We start from the raw sequence: 16,206 nt of genomic DNA on the forward strand, positions 1-16,206 counted from the left end.
TTACAAATAGACAGTTTTCTCATACTCTTATAAGACCATTTTGAGTTTGCAGAGCAAACAGAGATTGAGAAATAAAGGGAAGAGGTAGAACCAGGGGCAGATTTAGGCAGCCACAGGTCCGCTGTCTCCAGCAGCTTTCAGCCAGCCGTCTCTCATAGGAAAACCCACAACTGGATCTCAGAGGAGAAAGGGATACATAGTCATTTAAGGAGCAGTTGTGAGCTGGACAGTGGTGGCACATGCCTTTAATCCCAGCACTCGGGAGGCAGAGCCAGGTGGATCTCTGTGAGTTCGAGGCCAGCCTGGTCTACAGAGCGAGATCCAGGACAGGCACCAAAACTACACAGAGAAACCCTGTCTAGAAAAACCAAAAATAAAAGAAGAAGAAGAAGAAGGAGGAGGAGGAGGAGGAGGAGGAGGAGGAGGAGGAGAAGAAGGAGAAGAAGTAGAAGAAGTTGTGTATGTGAGTATGAGTGTATGCCTGTGAGAGCACCTGTGTGTGTATGTGTGTGTGAGTGTGATGACAACTATGTGTGTATATACATGTTTATGAAAGTGAGCATGTATGTGTGTATACTCATGTGTGTGTGTGTGTGTGTGTGTGTGTGTGTGTGTGTGTGTGTTTACAACATATATAGTCCTACAAGTAATTCATAGTGACAGTAGAAAACAGAATGCAGGCATTCTTCTAACAAGATAGTGTTCTAAGAGCTTGAATTCTTGGGGAAAGTAGTTGACCTGAATGGAAGAACTAAGCTTCCAAGTCCAAGGCCCATGTTCCCCCCACACTGCCTCAAGGAGAGCCTATACTCCCAGAGTTAAACTGTCCCTCCATGGTGAGATTTTTAGATTGACTCAGAGTTGCGTTAACCTCATCCCTTGCACACTCTACTCTGTGCTGTTGTAGATAAAAGCAAAGCTCCCCTGATGATGCCTTTCTCCCACTAAATGTGCCACAGCCACTTACAAACCCATTTTGGTGCTATTCTTATTCTTGAGGTTTGTTTATTTGCTTTTTAAAATGTATTGCATTGTCTTACTTTAAAAAAAATCTTCAATAAAAATAATTGCAAGGAGGTGGGAAAAAGATCGATGACCTGTAATTTATATTTCAATAGAGAGACTAAAATAAGCTGCTTTTATTTTTGATTTAGCTTAGAGGATGGTTTTAAAGCCCTCTCTTGACAGCTACTACAACCCTATACTAAAGGAAGAACTGCTGGGGGAAAATTCTCACTCTCCCAAAATATCAATAAAATGAGCAAGAAAAATTAGCTTCACAGCAGGCCACTTTAATGAGACACAGAAGCAAATTGGACAAGGCGGATAATACGATGCCTTTTGGAATATAATAGAGAATAGAATTAGTAAGTATAAAAGAAGACCCATCAATGTAGAATTCAAACTCCCAGGGAGGGAAGCCAATCTTATAAGGAGCCGGGCAGGCAGACATGTGGTTACAGGTGTGGAGGACACACTCAGGGATGTATTTATGTAGATGGATGCAAATGTGTCTGTTATATTATTCTATGCTGAGTCTGGTGTGCTTTCAGTATTGAAGCCACAGCAAATACACATTATTACTACAACTTGAATTTCCATGACAAATAAAAACAGGGCCTGCTCAGCTCTTAAATGTAACCCAACACTCCCCAAGTGGAGGAACTGACTCCTTTCAAAGAGATAATTACCTTCATGAGCCTACCAAAGAGCTTCTTATAGTGAAGAATATCAGCCACATAAAAATTAAGAACATATTCATGATTATAAAGATATTTTTCAAGTAAGAGAAAACTTTAATTGGTTATACAAACTTTTTGCATTCCCCTCTTTGGAAATGAAGGTACCAGCTGTAACTGCATTCTTTAAAATCGTGCTCACCTTTTAGAAAATTCCATGAAGCATTTTTTTTTAACTCCTCAAGAGAAAAAAATACGTTCTGAAAAATATTGTCAGAATCCATCATTGTTCTAAGGCCCAAACTACATCTGAAGGCTCCGGGCCGTGTCCTTAAAACCTCACGATGCTACAGTCAATTCTCACTTCCAATCAGTTCCTCAGAGACAATTTTTAATAAGTGATGTTTCAAAAGAAACCATTACACATGATTGTTTGGTTAATGAATTGTCTCCACAGTGTTACACAATACTGCCACAATTTTATCTGCCACTACTGGGATCACACCCAGGGCCTCAAGCATGCTAGGGCAAGCTCTCTCCTACTTAGCCACATCCTGGGCCATCTTGCTACACAATTCATTAGGGTAAAATATAAATGGTTTGCATTCTTCACCTGATGTAGCCAATATTTAGCCATTTCATACATTCTTCATCTGGCATTATACCAAAAAGAGTTTGACAAGAAATGAGAAATATTAAAATGTACTAAAGTCAGAATAGGTTGCATTTGGGTACCAAGTATGATCTAGGCAAAAGGACTTCACTAATTCCACTATAGATGTATAGGAAGCTACAGATATGACTAACGTTGCTAAGCTATGCTGTGTCCTCACGCTGCCACCATGGTCAAGGCCGTGCACATATCCCCAGGAATTTGGAGCACTGGTCAAGCAAGCTGACAGGTGGGCAATTGTGTGATCCACAGAAAGCATCCTGGGAAAATGGTGACAGAAGCTCCGAGGACATCTGAAGACAATAGCATTCTCAGAGGGCAGCCATATTTGAGAGGTTGTTCCCTGACCCCGTAATCCCCCCACAGTAGCTTGTGCCAGAGTCCCTGGGAAAGGAAAGACAAACATGAAACAAAAAGGCTGTTTATAAAACTCATGGGCAACATGAGAACAAGGAAGGTCTCCTTAGCAATGTTCAGACCACAGGGAATCCGGGAGCAGAGAAGAGTCAGGCCCTGTCTGCAGGGAGAGCCTAAGAGGGCAGGTGACAATTCCACACCAGCCAATAAAAACGAGGAGAATGCCGCACACACCACAGCTGCACTCGTGTGTGAGGAAGGACAACCCGCAGCAAGTATGCTTCTCCGGGTACTGAAAATCCTCTTTTACCTTCATAACTACACAGAGGCAGGCTGTGTGTGTACTGTCCAAGCCTGTCACGTGACTTGGCTGGTGCCATTCTTACCCCAACACTCATCTCCTCACATATGCACAGGCTTAAATCTGAGAGATAAAAGCTGAAAACTGGTGAAGGTGTATGGAAAAAAAAGAGGCTATGCATTTTCCAGGGAGCTTCGGGGAGGAAGCCACAGGAGAGGCTGTAGAGGGAAGGGGTGGGGGTGGGGGTGATGTAAATACAGTCCTCATATAGGAAATTAAAAAAATAAATTAAAAAAGGAAAACTTGGATTTGACATGCTCAGTAAGTTATGAGGCAATGGAGAAAAGCAAGCAAGACATTGAGTCAGCTTGCAAATGCCATCCCCGGGGAGGTCACAGAATAGTGCCATTTGAATGCCTGGTGGTGAGCGATGGAGGACGCAGCATTAGGTACTCTGGAGGCATTAGAGAATGTTGCCCCTGCCCACACAGATGGAAGAGGAAATGGCCCCCTTTAAGGAAAAAGTGAGTCTTGAAGAGAGGAATGTTTCTGAGGTTTTCTAGAGAGGAATTCAATTTTGGGGGAAAGGAGCAGAATGTGAGAAGGACATTGAACGAGAACAGAGTACTGGGAGATTATGACTGCTAGAGAAGTGTGTGGGTGTGGAGTGTGCATGTGGGTACATGTGTGGGCATGTGTGCGAGTATGTGTGTGAGCGTGTGTGTGTGTGTGTGTGTGTGTGTGTGTGTGTGTGTGTGTGTGTGTGGACATGGCCAGTGACATGGAAATGGAACAAAATCCTGGCCCCAGATACATGTTATATGCTGGTATGATCAATACTGTTAACTTGACACAGTCAAGAACCATCTAGGAGACAGAGCTCTAGGCTTGTCTGCTGAGGGAAGGTCTATGTTGAGTTAAACCTAGGTAACTCTAAGCATAAGTGGCACTATTCTATGGCTGAGGTCCAGGACTCAGTGAGAAAGAGCAGGCATGCTGAGCACATGTACACCTCACTGCCCGCTTTCTGACTGTGGACGTGTGACCAGCTTCCTCCTGCTCCCTGACTTCTGCACCAAGACAGACTGGGCACTCCAACTGTGAGTACAGACAAACCCTTCTTCCCCGAGCGACTTTCCTTGGGAATTTTGTCACAGCAATGGGAAAAGGATCTACTACGTAGGCTGCACTACATTTGGATGTAGGAAATCCTAAAAGGGCTGTTATGGTTTGAATATAAAACGCCCCCAGGCTTACAGGCTTAAAGTTGGTCCCCAGTTGGTGGCACTCTTTACGGAGTTTGTAGGTATTTCAGGATGTAGAACCTAGCTACAGGAAATGTGTTGCTGAGGAACAGACCCTGAGTGGTCCAGCTTCCTGTCCTGAATTGGCTTCCTGATGTTCATGGACTCCAGCAAGCAGCTCACGGTCCTGTGTCAGCCCAGCACCGTTCCTATTGCCAGGGACTGCTCTGCCGTGATGGTAACCTTGCTTCTCTTTGGTGACAGCAAGGAGAAAAGGAAGCAGTATGGAGCCCCAGAAGGATTTCAGGCTGTGAGGTAAGGTGGTCACACTTGTTTAGCTACTTTCAGCCCTAAGGGATAAAAGGGAACAGGCAAAGTCAGCAGCGAGGTCCACAGTTCTTAGACATAGCCCTGGGCTTCCCTCCTGAAGCAGAAGGATTCAGGGGCCACTACCATCTGTACTGCAAGGACAACAGGTAGTTCTAAACCCACATAAAGTAGAAAAACGTGAACAGGTCCAATACCATGCAGTAATGTATGCCATGTAGCATGTTATGGCTCCCTCTGGATGAAGCACTCTCTCATGTAAGGTGGAATGAGACTCATAAAACTCCCAAATGATCCCGAGAGTCCAGGGTGCTTGGCAGAGGGTCACAGCAGTCAACAGTCACTGGGGGGAGGAGACTCTCCCAAGGTGGAGCTGCCTGCGAGCTGCAGAGGGGATACAGGGACGGAGCTCCCTGAGTCCTCTTCCGGCTGGAGTGGGCTTCCTGGTGATGCCACTCCCCAAGTCACCCAAGTGCCTTATCACTTCACCAAGCCAGATGTGCCTGCAGTTGTTTCTTTGGTCTGTGGGAGATGTTCTACTTGAGGTGGATGGATCTCTTGAGGAAAAGTCACTCAGCACCGTGGAAATAGAATTTTCCCAAAAGCATGAGAAATTTCATCAACTCTGAGAGAAAGGGATTCTCTATCTTCATTCTCAAGCCCCCCACAGAACTTTATTAAAAGCACTCTAGGAGTCTTAATAAAAATTAGGGGCTTCCTTGTGAAGGCTCAATTTATATTTTAATTTGCTATAGCAGTTATTAAAGAATCTAAAAGCATGAAAGAGAACGAGAGAGCGTGTATATGAGAGAATTACGAGAGAGGGAAAGAGGAAGGGGGAGAGAAGAGAGGGAGGGAGAAAGTGGGGGAGAGACTGGCCTATGCTATTCACAGCCATACCTAGATGCTGTCTGTCTCCTGTTCTCCCCCACCTCAGCCGTCACCCCATCCCACCTTCCCACACATGTGTACACTTGAGTTCTGAGCCATAAATCTTGCGGAGTCTGTCAACTGACAGCCTAATAGCATGAAAGGGGTATCTGCAAACAAGATGGTCTCAAGTCGCTGCTCATGACCCTGAACAAATCAGGGCTGAGTTCCCTTTGCAGCTGAGAGTTGCCCCTTTAATCACTTAACTGGGCAGATTGATGTGATGCTTGAGAAATAAACCTAGAGGTCTCCATTTCCCTGCTATCTACGGGTCTCATTTACTCTACCCTAACAATTAAGTCGAACTTGTCATATTTTGAGACCTAATCAAAGTATAAGTGAGGGGCAGCTGATAAATCAGCCTTCACTTCTTGGATTAGTTATTTGCAAGGAATGTGATCTTTCCCAGCTTTCTACCTGGTAACCATTGAGAAGTATTCAAATAGCAACGTGGAGAGGTGAAGGGCTATGGCAGTGGCTATCAATCTTGGCTGTACAAAGGATGAACCATTTTCATTGGACATCTGTTGTCAGGAGTGAGGGGCATTTTTATATTTCTCTACAGTTTTTTGAGCTCAAAAGCAGCTGCACTGATCAGAATTTCTGAGTGTGTGACCCAGGCATTTTATAAATATCCACAATACATTCTGATGTTTGACCATCATTAAGAATAAGCTGGTATCCCTCTGAATTATCTATATTCTACCAGCTGCAGAAAATGGTGCTCTGTAGGAAATATCCAGCTGAGGAAGAAGGCCAAAGTGTGGACTTAAGGGAAACAGCACACCCTCCCAAGTTAGAATCCTGGGAAGCAGGACTCAGAAACTTAAGTTTAAACAAGTGTTAAATAGTTCTTAGATTCACGACCTCCAAAAATAGTTATTCATATTTATGTATTTATATTCTTACAGGTGTGTGTGTGTGTGTGTGTGTGTGTGTGTGTGTGTGTGTGTGAGAGAGAGAGAGAGAGAGAGAGAGAGAGAGAGAGAGAGAGAGAGAGAGAACCCGCATGAGTTTATATGCACCACATGTGTACAGAAGCCTAGAGAGGCCAGAAGAGTGCATCAGATTCTATGGAATTAGTAACAAGTGGTTGTGAGCCATCAGGTGGGTGCTGGGAATCTGACACGGGTCCTCTGTGAGAGTACCCAGTGCTCGCAACTACAGTGCCATCTCCCCAGCCCAATACACCACATTTGGGGAGTTACTCAGAAAGCCTAACAGAGAGCTGACCTGTGGGATAGTCTGTATGTCAAATGTGTTGCTCTGATTGGTCAATAAATAAAACACTGATTGGCCAGTAGCCAGGCAGGAAGTATAGGCAGGACTAACAGAGAGGAGAATTGAGAGAACAGGAAGGTAGAGGGAGACACTGCCAGCCACCACCATGACAAGCAGCATGTGAAGATGCAGGTAAGCCACGAGCCATGTGGCAAGGTATAGATTTATAGAAATGGATTAATTTAAGATGTAAGAACTAGACAGCTAGAAGCCTGAGCCATTAGACCAAACAGTTTAAACAATGTAGGTGCCTGTGTATTTATTTTATAAGTGGGCTGTCAGACTGCCAGGGTTTGGCGGGACCCGGAGAGAAAACTCTCCAGCTACACTGACCTCCTCTCTCACTGTGCCAACTCCAGAGGACATTATTATTTGGGGGTTGCAAGGAGTCTTGGGAGTTTTCACTGAGATCGTATCCATTGCTATTGCAGATACAGGGAAAAAAGAAAGAGCACAGAACAAAATCTGAGCGGGTGTTTCTTGCCTTGAGCGATGTTTCTCAGTGAACAGAATCACTAAGCATTTACATCAGTGTTCTGCTTTTATGATAAAACAGCAGAGACAAGCCTCTTCATAAATTGTCTCTCACACAGACACATCTATTCACCCTAGATACGGAGCCTACAACAGACCAGTATGCAGATACCACCAGAGTCAATGAGGTTTCTCAGGGTTACTTATAGGAATATGAGTGAGAGGTCACTAACAGGAGCAAAAATGACGCCAAGACAGCCACATTACCAAAGCCCACCCCAGCACGGGTGACAGCCTCCCATGGACAAAGGACTTAGAATCATTGTCCCATTCATTGGTCAGAGGACCATGATCATGAGGACAGAAACGTTAGCATCACCCCATTTTTTAGCTGAGGAAAGTAAGGGAAGCTAGAGGTTAAGTAACTTGCTTAGGAACCCCTAATTGGCTAATTGAGCATTAAAGCTAATTAATTCCAAAGACCCCTTTTAACCACTGCACTGTTGGGTAGAGAGGTCACCCAGCAGAGTCATCATAAAGACCCTACTAAAATACCAGTGAGCTGTTATGTTAAATCCACTCTGTGCTTTCTACCGACTGCCTACACTGATGTTCACATGCCCTGAGTGTTAGAGCACTCCAGAAACAAACTCCACACTTCCTATCGCCATGGTTTTCTTTCTCACTGAATCCTATGTTTTGGACTCACAGCAATGCTTCTATTTTCATATTTAAGAATCGTTTCTATATTAAGAAACTCACTTTGTTCAACTCTTTCTCCTGACTGCATGCTGTGGGGGGCTCTTCAGATGCCGTTCATCTAGATAATGGTGTACAATTTTAGTTTGAAAGCCAAACAATAGGTCCAATTTTCATTATTCGCTTAGGACAATAAAATTAATGACACTCAGCAGGGTCACCAAGCTCCTGTCACACCAGCCACTGAGGCTTTCCCACTCAAAAGACACACTGCTATAATTGACCTGGGACTATGTTTTAATTTGTGTGTCCCCATGGGATCCTTGCCAAAACACCAGATTAAAACCAACCCTAACCAGCTTTGCCATTTGTCTCAAGGACAAACGTAGGCCTTTAATTTTACAAATGGTGTGAAATTCCCACTAAACTCTGAGGCAGTCCAAGACAAGGGCTATGGTACTGAAAAGGCTATGTGAGAATCAGTCATCAATCAACAGTACTGAGTGTCCCTGTGGCTCAGAGTCACTGTGACAGTGTCTTTATGGACGATCCAGCATCACAATATTTAGTCATCTTCAAATTGAGTCAGGGGACAGTATGGTCACTACAGATTACCAAGACAAGAGCTAGACAGGAGATAGATGATGTGTACACCAGAGGGAAATTAAGTACAACAAATATTTATTTTAATACAGACTCAATTGTTCTATCTGTGTGTGTTCATGCACAAGTGAACATGTGTGTGTGTGGCAGTAGATGTGTGTTAGGTGGTACATGTACACATGTAATTGCATATATGTGGACTTCAGACGTCAACCTCAGTAACTCTCCACTTTTCAGGCTTCTTTCTTTTGAGATACCCTCCCCAATTTGAGTCATGGTCCCTCTTTATCTGGAGCCTGCTTATTCAGCTCAGCTGGCTGACCAGCAGTTCCCAAGACCATAGCCTGTCTCTTTCCTCAGTGTTGGGATTACAAATGCATCACCACACCTGGCCCTTCAAAGAGGCTCTTCTGGGGATGGAACTCAGGTTTCCGCGCTTGTACGCTGAGCACTTGACAAACTGAGCCGTCTTCCCAGACCTCATAACAGAATGAAATACAGTCAATGAGAAAGGGACGGAGTAGTAAGAGCCCACGATGTGCAAGGGTCTAGAGAAGTAATTTGAATGACTGTTCCCCACAAAAGGGACAGCGCTACTCTGGTTTTTTCAGACACGCTGTGAGCTAGAATATACATGCATGCCTATATTTTTATTTTGTTGTCTGTTTTGAGACACAGTCTCACAATGTAGCTCTGCCTAGTCTCCACCTCACTATGTAGCCCAGGCTGGCTGTAATCTTCTAATAGCTGCTGTTTCTGCCTTCCATGCTCTGGTGTTAGAGGGCTCTGCCATCTTCCCTGGAGCATCACTGGTGTTTGAAGGTGCTGGTACTTTAAAGATGATGTTAAAGCATCGAGTAGACCAGATTTGGTCCTCTCCCAAAACTTTTTTTTTTAAAGCCCACAATTTTAAAAAGTATTGCTTTCCTTGTAAGAAGCATATGTATAGTGTAATTAGATCATTTTGATGCTCTGATGCACAGCTGGTGTCCTGTATACTCCTCTATGAAACAGTTTTAATCTATGGTAGATGGGCACATAGTAAGAGATGAAGTGTCACTTCGATATCCTTAGGTGGTTTCTTCATGCAAGTGTATCTGTCTTCAACGGCCATGTTTCCCTACACAACACCTTTTACAAGAGGAGAACTGAAGGACCACCTCGAAACACACCACCTCAGAAATAAAACTTAATAAAAACCAACATGAAACAGGTGAGACTTAAATAAACTCTACACAGAAAAATAATTTAGCAAAAGTGGTTTGTTACATATACATAATATCAGTGTGCTCCTAAATCTAAATAATGTTATCACAGAATGTGAAATACAACTGATGAATGCTGTTTAAACCATGAGCTAAATCAATATTTAGCAATGTCAAACTCTATTTACATAACTGAACAGTGTCTAGAAAACAGAAAAACAAATGAACCGAAGGCTAGGAGACATGCTTATTATCATTTTTCATGAAAATTGTGTCTTCCTATAAGTGCCTTTAACCATGAGCTAAGGATTCTGTGGTATCCACTAAATTAATAATCTCTCATTTAAGGAGAGAGGAGGGCACAATTCTATGACACAGTCAAAAGCCATCTTCTGAGTCTTTCTTTGCCTCTTCCTCATGAATCAAGCTTCAAAAGTGTAAACTAGTATCAAATGAAACCAAGATGGGGAAATCACTGAGATTTCTGGCTCCCTTGGCAAGTACATGTCTCTCTGTCTGTCTCTGCCTTTCCCTTTGTCTCTGTCTGTCCCTGTCTATGTCTCACCCTCTCTTCCTGTCTCCCTCTCTCCCTCCATCTTTCCTGTTCCCTCTCACTATATTTTATATCTTGAGGGATCTCTGACAAGTCCACATCTGGAAGGCATGCTCTCTGGTGTAGCATTTTGTGAGGTGGTAGAAGTTTTAAGATTTTTGGATTGATGGGAAGTCGTTAGGTCATTGGGTTGTGTCAAACTGTCAAAACTATTACACCCACAGAGTAGATTATGAGGCTCTTATCTCTTTTTCTTTTTTTTCTGAGTCATTGACATAGGGTAACTATTTTCACTGTGAAACACATACAAGATGGACTTGAATCTCTAACATTGTGAGTACAAATAAACTTTTTCTCCTTGTAGGTAAGTTGTTTCAGGTATTTGTTACAGTAACAAAAAGTTAATACATACACACAACACAAATGGAAACATATGAATATGTTACAAAGATAGTTAACTTGACTGCCTGGGAAATCACTAAAAGAATAATGTCTGTAACTGAGGTTCTAAATGTTAAGTGTAAGTATACGCTTAGAGTTTTGACATTTTATAGCATCCTATCTAGTCAATTCTGCAAGTTTATAATCTCTTAGCAGACAGAGGTCCTTTTATAACTGCTGCTGACAGAAACCATAATCCATTTTCTCAGGCTCTTCTTTTTTTAGTTTCTTTGTTATTTTCTTTCCTTCATGCAAAAAAATGAGGAAGTATAAGGTTAAGATAAACTATAACTCCTTACAAATTACAGAAATTATTTCATTTCAAGTTTTATGGAATGGGTAGTGAGATACCTCAGTAGGGATAATTTGGTCCGACATGATAAAGAGAGAACCAACTTATGAAAGTTGTTCTCTGACTTCCATAAGCACACACACACACACAGAGTCATACATACTCAGTCATGCATACATACTCACACACATATACACACACACTTAGACACACTTACTCATAGCACATAGCTATGTATTCACTCATACATACAGTCACCCATGCACACACTCACTCAGACACACTCACTCAGACACACACACTCATTCAGACACACACTCATACACACATTCACTCATATACACACATTCATACACTCTCACTCACCCATGCACGCACACATACTCAAACACACACACACTTGTATACAGATGCACTGTTCCTTGCTATGTGAGGAAAGGTTGGTCCACTTAAACAACATGAGGAGAAGGAGTCAAGTTGTAAGTTTTAACATTCACTCTAGAAACTGACCTTATTGTTGGATTCCCCACTTAGGGCTGATTTCACCAAAATGCCATGAGTGCTTATTCATGAGTTCACTGTTTAAACATCTCACCTTGTAGCTCAACATTTTGCCAACCAATTCTGTTTAAATTTATGGTCACTAAGAATAACCAGAGTAAATGACTCCATTTAAATTAATGGCTGAAAAGTAATACACAGTCAACAGCCTTAGATCCTGTCTGGTTTCTACTTCTTTTTGTTGTTTTAATGTATCCATCTCTAACTAATGTGCATCATGAGGAAACTTTTTAAGTATCCTGTGCCTCAGCTCCCTCTTTTTTCCACAAGGTCCCACCTGCCTCATTGAGCTTTAGTAACAATTGGAACAATCAGTAATGGAGAGAGCCCAGAACAGTTCCTTGGACAGAATAAACAACTCAAATACATGAGTTAATATTATTGTTTCTTCATATTTTATAACGTCTACCAAATGAGGAGCTACATTCTAGAAGGCAGAGATGCAAAGAAGAAGCTCCTTTGTCTTTGGAGGGTTGAAAGTTCAGGACAGACTTGATAAGTAATAAAACTTAAAAAGGTTTCGTGTGTAAGTCTTTACCGCCTAAAGACTACTGTCCAAAGGGAATGCATACAAACTTTGCCATTTTGAAGGCTAAGATGGTTAGTTTTAACTGTCAACTTTTCACAGCCTAGAATCAGCTTGGAAGAGAGTCCCAATAAGGGATTATCTAGACTGAGCTAGCTAGTGGGTACATCTGTGTGGGATTGCACAGACTGCACGATTTTGTGGAAGACATACCTGAAGGTGGGTGGCACCGCTACCTGGTTGGGTCCCTGAACCGTGTAAGGGAAGAGATCACCATCCAAGCAAAGGGCCTCGGCGCACTGACCGTCCCTCTCTGCTTCCGATGGTGGCTGTGACCAGCTGCTTACGGTCCCTGCCTTGACCTCCCCTAGTGATGACTGGAAACTTGAACTGTGAACTAGCAAAGAGCTTTGTCCCCTAAGGTCTTGCTCAGATTTTATCACAACAAAAATGAAAACTAAAACGACTTCGGTTACTAGTCAAATGGGTTGAGGACATAGGTAGCTCGGCTGGTAGAGTGCTAGGCTAGACTGCAAGGAGTGTTCGCGTTACTCCCAACAGCACATACTAGACGTGGTGGTGTACAGCTGGAATCTAAGCACTCAGGAGGTGGAGGCAGGAAAATTTGAAATTCAGGGCTGTCCTTGGTTATATAGCAAGTTCAAGGCCAGTCTGGGCTACATGTGACCCTGTCTCAAAAATAGAAAAGAAGAAAACCAACTTGCAGCTTACAAACCAACCAAATTTGCAGCTAGAAAGCCTATTATGAATATTGCCCACCACATTTATGGATAACAGTCATTAAAACATGGAAAATAGTTTTCAGCAAATGACAGGTAAAGAGTAGAAAGATGTGAGTGGACCACAAAGGACATCCTTCAAAGGATACAGGTCATAATTTAGGGAGAGGCCTCTGCCAAATGTCCTGATTCAGGGAGGCCCATTTGTAGCTTCGGGCTTATTTAATAACATTAAGCAAGAATACTTAAGTACACACAAGAAACACCGGCAGCATAAATCACACACCAGTCCACATATTTCAAAATCAAGGCTGTAAAGCACAATGATTTGTGGGAACAACCCAGCAGCTCTCATATATTATCACCCTTTTCTGAGAATACTTAAGCATATTAGTTATCCAAATTAGGATTTTGTTGTTGTAGATGGAGCCAAAAAAAAAAAAAAAAATGCATGGAAGCTTTTCTCTCCTCACCGCAGATGCGGAGCTTTCTCTAAACCCCCTAAAGATAGATGATGTACATAAATCTAATTCAGTGCGACCATTCCTAATATAAGAATTATTAGGGAAAAATCCAAATTTCTAGGTTCTAATTCCCTTAATATAAGAGATTTCTTCCATAAAGAATCTATGAACCATATTCTAATACTAAAATATAAGGTGACAACACAAACATTTGTTATTAGATATCCCTTTTGTCCATATTTAAACTAGACTTTTTTTGAGTTCCAATCACACTGCTAGGAGACACGAACCCACGCAGCATGTCTAATCTATTCATGTCTACCATCCTGCTAGGTAGCCTCTTCATTTCCTCATAGCACTTACAGGATTATTTTATTCTTGCTTGAAATATGGCTCCCCAGCTGGCCTCAAAGTTTCATAAACTGCAGATTGTGTCTGATGCTGATGTTTCAGGCAAGAATAAAGCAGAATGCCTGTCTGAACAGGTATTAAAAATCTACTGCCTAGGTTTGAACCCTGCAGTGGAACTTCTTATCTGTGTGACTATCTCTCCAAAGCACAGTGATTTCCTTAGCATAGAGGAGGGTTAATTAGCAATAAAAAAAAAAAACCTGTTTCGATGATTAAAGGAAACATACATGAAACAACTGGACAGTGCCCACCCCACTGGAATCTATTTTAAATAGTGCTCATTGTTAATATTATGTGTCTGCATTGTATTCCAAAGTACCACACAAGGTCTGGCACACAGGGGGAACTACCTAATATTTCCTAGACGGATGAGCCATGTATTTGCAATGGGGGAATTGTAAGAAATGGATTCCGGCTTCATACTCAGGACTTTTAGGGACTAATGGCTGTGTGCATCTTTTTATTATTTTTTTCTTTTTCTTTCTTTCTTTTATTTTTCTTTTACTTTTTCTTTTTTCTTTTCTTTTCTTTTTCTTTTTTTGTTTTGTTTTGTTTTGTTTTGTTTTGTTTGTTTCTTGAGACAAGGTTTCTCTGTGTAGTTTTGGTGCCTGTCCTGGATCTTGCTCTCTAGACCAGGCTGGCCTCAAACTCATAGAGATCTGCCTAGCACTGCCTCCCGAGTGCTGGGATTAAAGGTGTGTGCCACCACCGCCCGGTGGCTGTGTGCATCTTATTGCTCAAGGAGATTCCACAAGAACAGCAACACAGAATGTCATCATGTCATCAGAAATAGGGGAATTGACAAAAAATAAAATCAAAAGGTGACATGTCCAAAGAAATTCTGAGGTATAGAATCGCTGAGACTTGAAAACGGAGTGGAAGGACATACAGAAAGAGGAGGATGGGGAAGGGATCAAACTGGTTTGAGCACATAGTGGGTCACATTCCTGAGACATGAAGCTTAAGAACACACATGGTCATCCCCATCTCAAGAATGCTACGTCACAGCTTTTATTTCTGGTAGATCAGAAGAGCCTACACATCTAGTAGAAAAAGCTACCCCACAGTTGCTATGGATTTTATGTCCAGGTTGGTCTTAAACTCCTTATGTAGCTGAAGATGACCTTAAACTATGGATAATCTAGCTTCCACCTCCTGAATGCTGGGATTGGAAAGTATGCTAGTACAACCAATGTACGTGGTATTAGGGACCAATTCCAGAGCTTTCTACATGCTGAGCAAGATCTCCCCGCCACTCCTAGGAAATATTTAATAGTATATTTTATTACTGCAATTGATTGAGATAAGGTGGTGGCATGTTGCCTGGATGGACAGCAGGGAGAACTGTGTTCTCCCCCATGGCTTCTGAGCTCCAAATACAACTCTTTAACTATTGACTATCAACTGCCAAGAGAGTGAAGGTTCGTTTATACCCAGGAATGAAAAGTAGTACATCAGAGAAAAGCAACGATTTGGACAGACAGAGGGCATTTTCTTCCTATACTCCCTTCCTGGGTTGTTTTTACAATACTGGATATGGTGGGGTTTTTTTGCCAGTGTTTATCTATATATTAGTTTAAATTTCCATCTCTGGCCCGATCTCTCACCTTTCCTTCAGTTCATTTTTCTTGCGATCTAAGAACAATTACTTGGACATTCTTTCTATTATCACCCTTCCTTGAATGTCCCCACCGCTTCTCCTCATTACCACTTACCTTGAGGCTGTCTGCTGGTTGCTAATAGAGTCTTGCATTGTTTTTCTGACATGTGAGGAAAAAAATCAACTGTGTCTTAGTCATCTGTCCAAAATTCAGTCTTGCAGTGTATGAGAAGCTCCTCATTGTCGGGTCTACCACAGCTTAAGGGCAGTCCAAATTTCACTTTAAAATGGCCTATTAATATCAATGCTTACTCACAAAGTTCTAATGTAAAATCTTTGAGGAAAATCTTTACTACAGAGAAAGGAATGTGTAACTTTTGCTGTTCTTATAGATTTTAATGGATTTTTAATCTACAATGGCAGGCTATAAATCCATGCTCAAAAGAAACACAAGTGTGACTCAATGGGATGGTTTATCGGATTGCTGACAGAGAATTATAGATATGACCAAAAGCTTGGCCTGCACAAAGGTGGAAGGCCTCTTTATTCTTCTCCAGTGATTTGAATGCTTCATTTCTTCCCATGCACTTAAATGCATGAGGCAAAAAGCCAGGGGTAATGAGAGTCCCCTGAAAGATGCCCTGTAGCATTTCTGTAACATTCCCAGCTCCTCCCATGTGCTGTTCATCTTTGACATGGCAAGAGCTATGGCTACCACATACAGGGTGTGTAGGATAGTAAGAGGGATCAATAGTCAAAAATACTTATTCAATACTTCCAAGTAGAAAGATAAGATATTAATTCCAAACCTGTACCATAGCTGGCATTTAGCTCATGAAGAAGAG

The 16,206-nt window shown here is 42.1% G+C and overlaps 1 protein-coding gene and 1 long non-coding RNA gene across 4 annotated transcripts in view; one reads left to right on the forward strand and one right to left on the reverse strand.

The window, feature by feature from the left end:
- The window catches only part of Sox5 (SRY-box transcription factor 5), a 1,002,153-nt gene that overhangs the window by 594,794 nt on the left and 391,153 nt on the right, over nt 1-16,206 (reverse strand). The gene's annotated exons all lie outside the window — the stretch shown is intronic.
- On the forward strand, nt 431-14,252 carry LOC121828171 (uncharacterized). Of its 2 annotated transcripts, XR_013050229.1 has the most exons (4): nt 431-463; nt 4,519-4,569; nt 9,643-9,781; nt 11,891-14,252. It is a non-coding gene; the product is annotated as an uncharacterized LOC121828171 (long non-coding RNA). The 2 variants fall into 2 exon arrangements; XR_006070689.2 differs by lacking the exon at nt 431-463 and having other exon boundaries at nt 3,785-4,569.

The sequence above is a fragment of the Peromyscus maniculatus genome, chromosome 3, assembly GCF_049852395.1.
Source record: "Peromyscus maniculatus bairdii isolate BWxNUB_F1_BW_parent chromosome 3, HU_Pman_BW_mat_3.1, whole genome shotgun sequence".
NCBI lineage: Eukaryota > Metazoa > Chordata > Mammalia > Rodentia > Cricetidae > Peromyscus > Peromyscus maniculatus.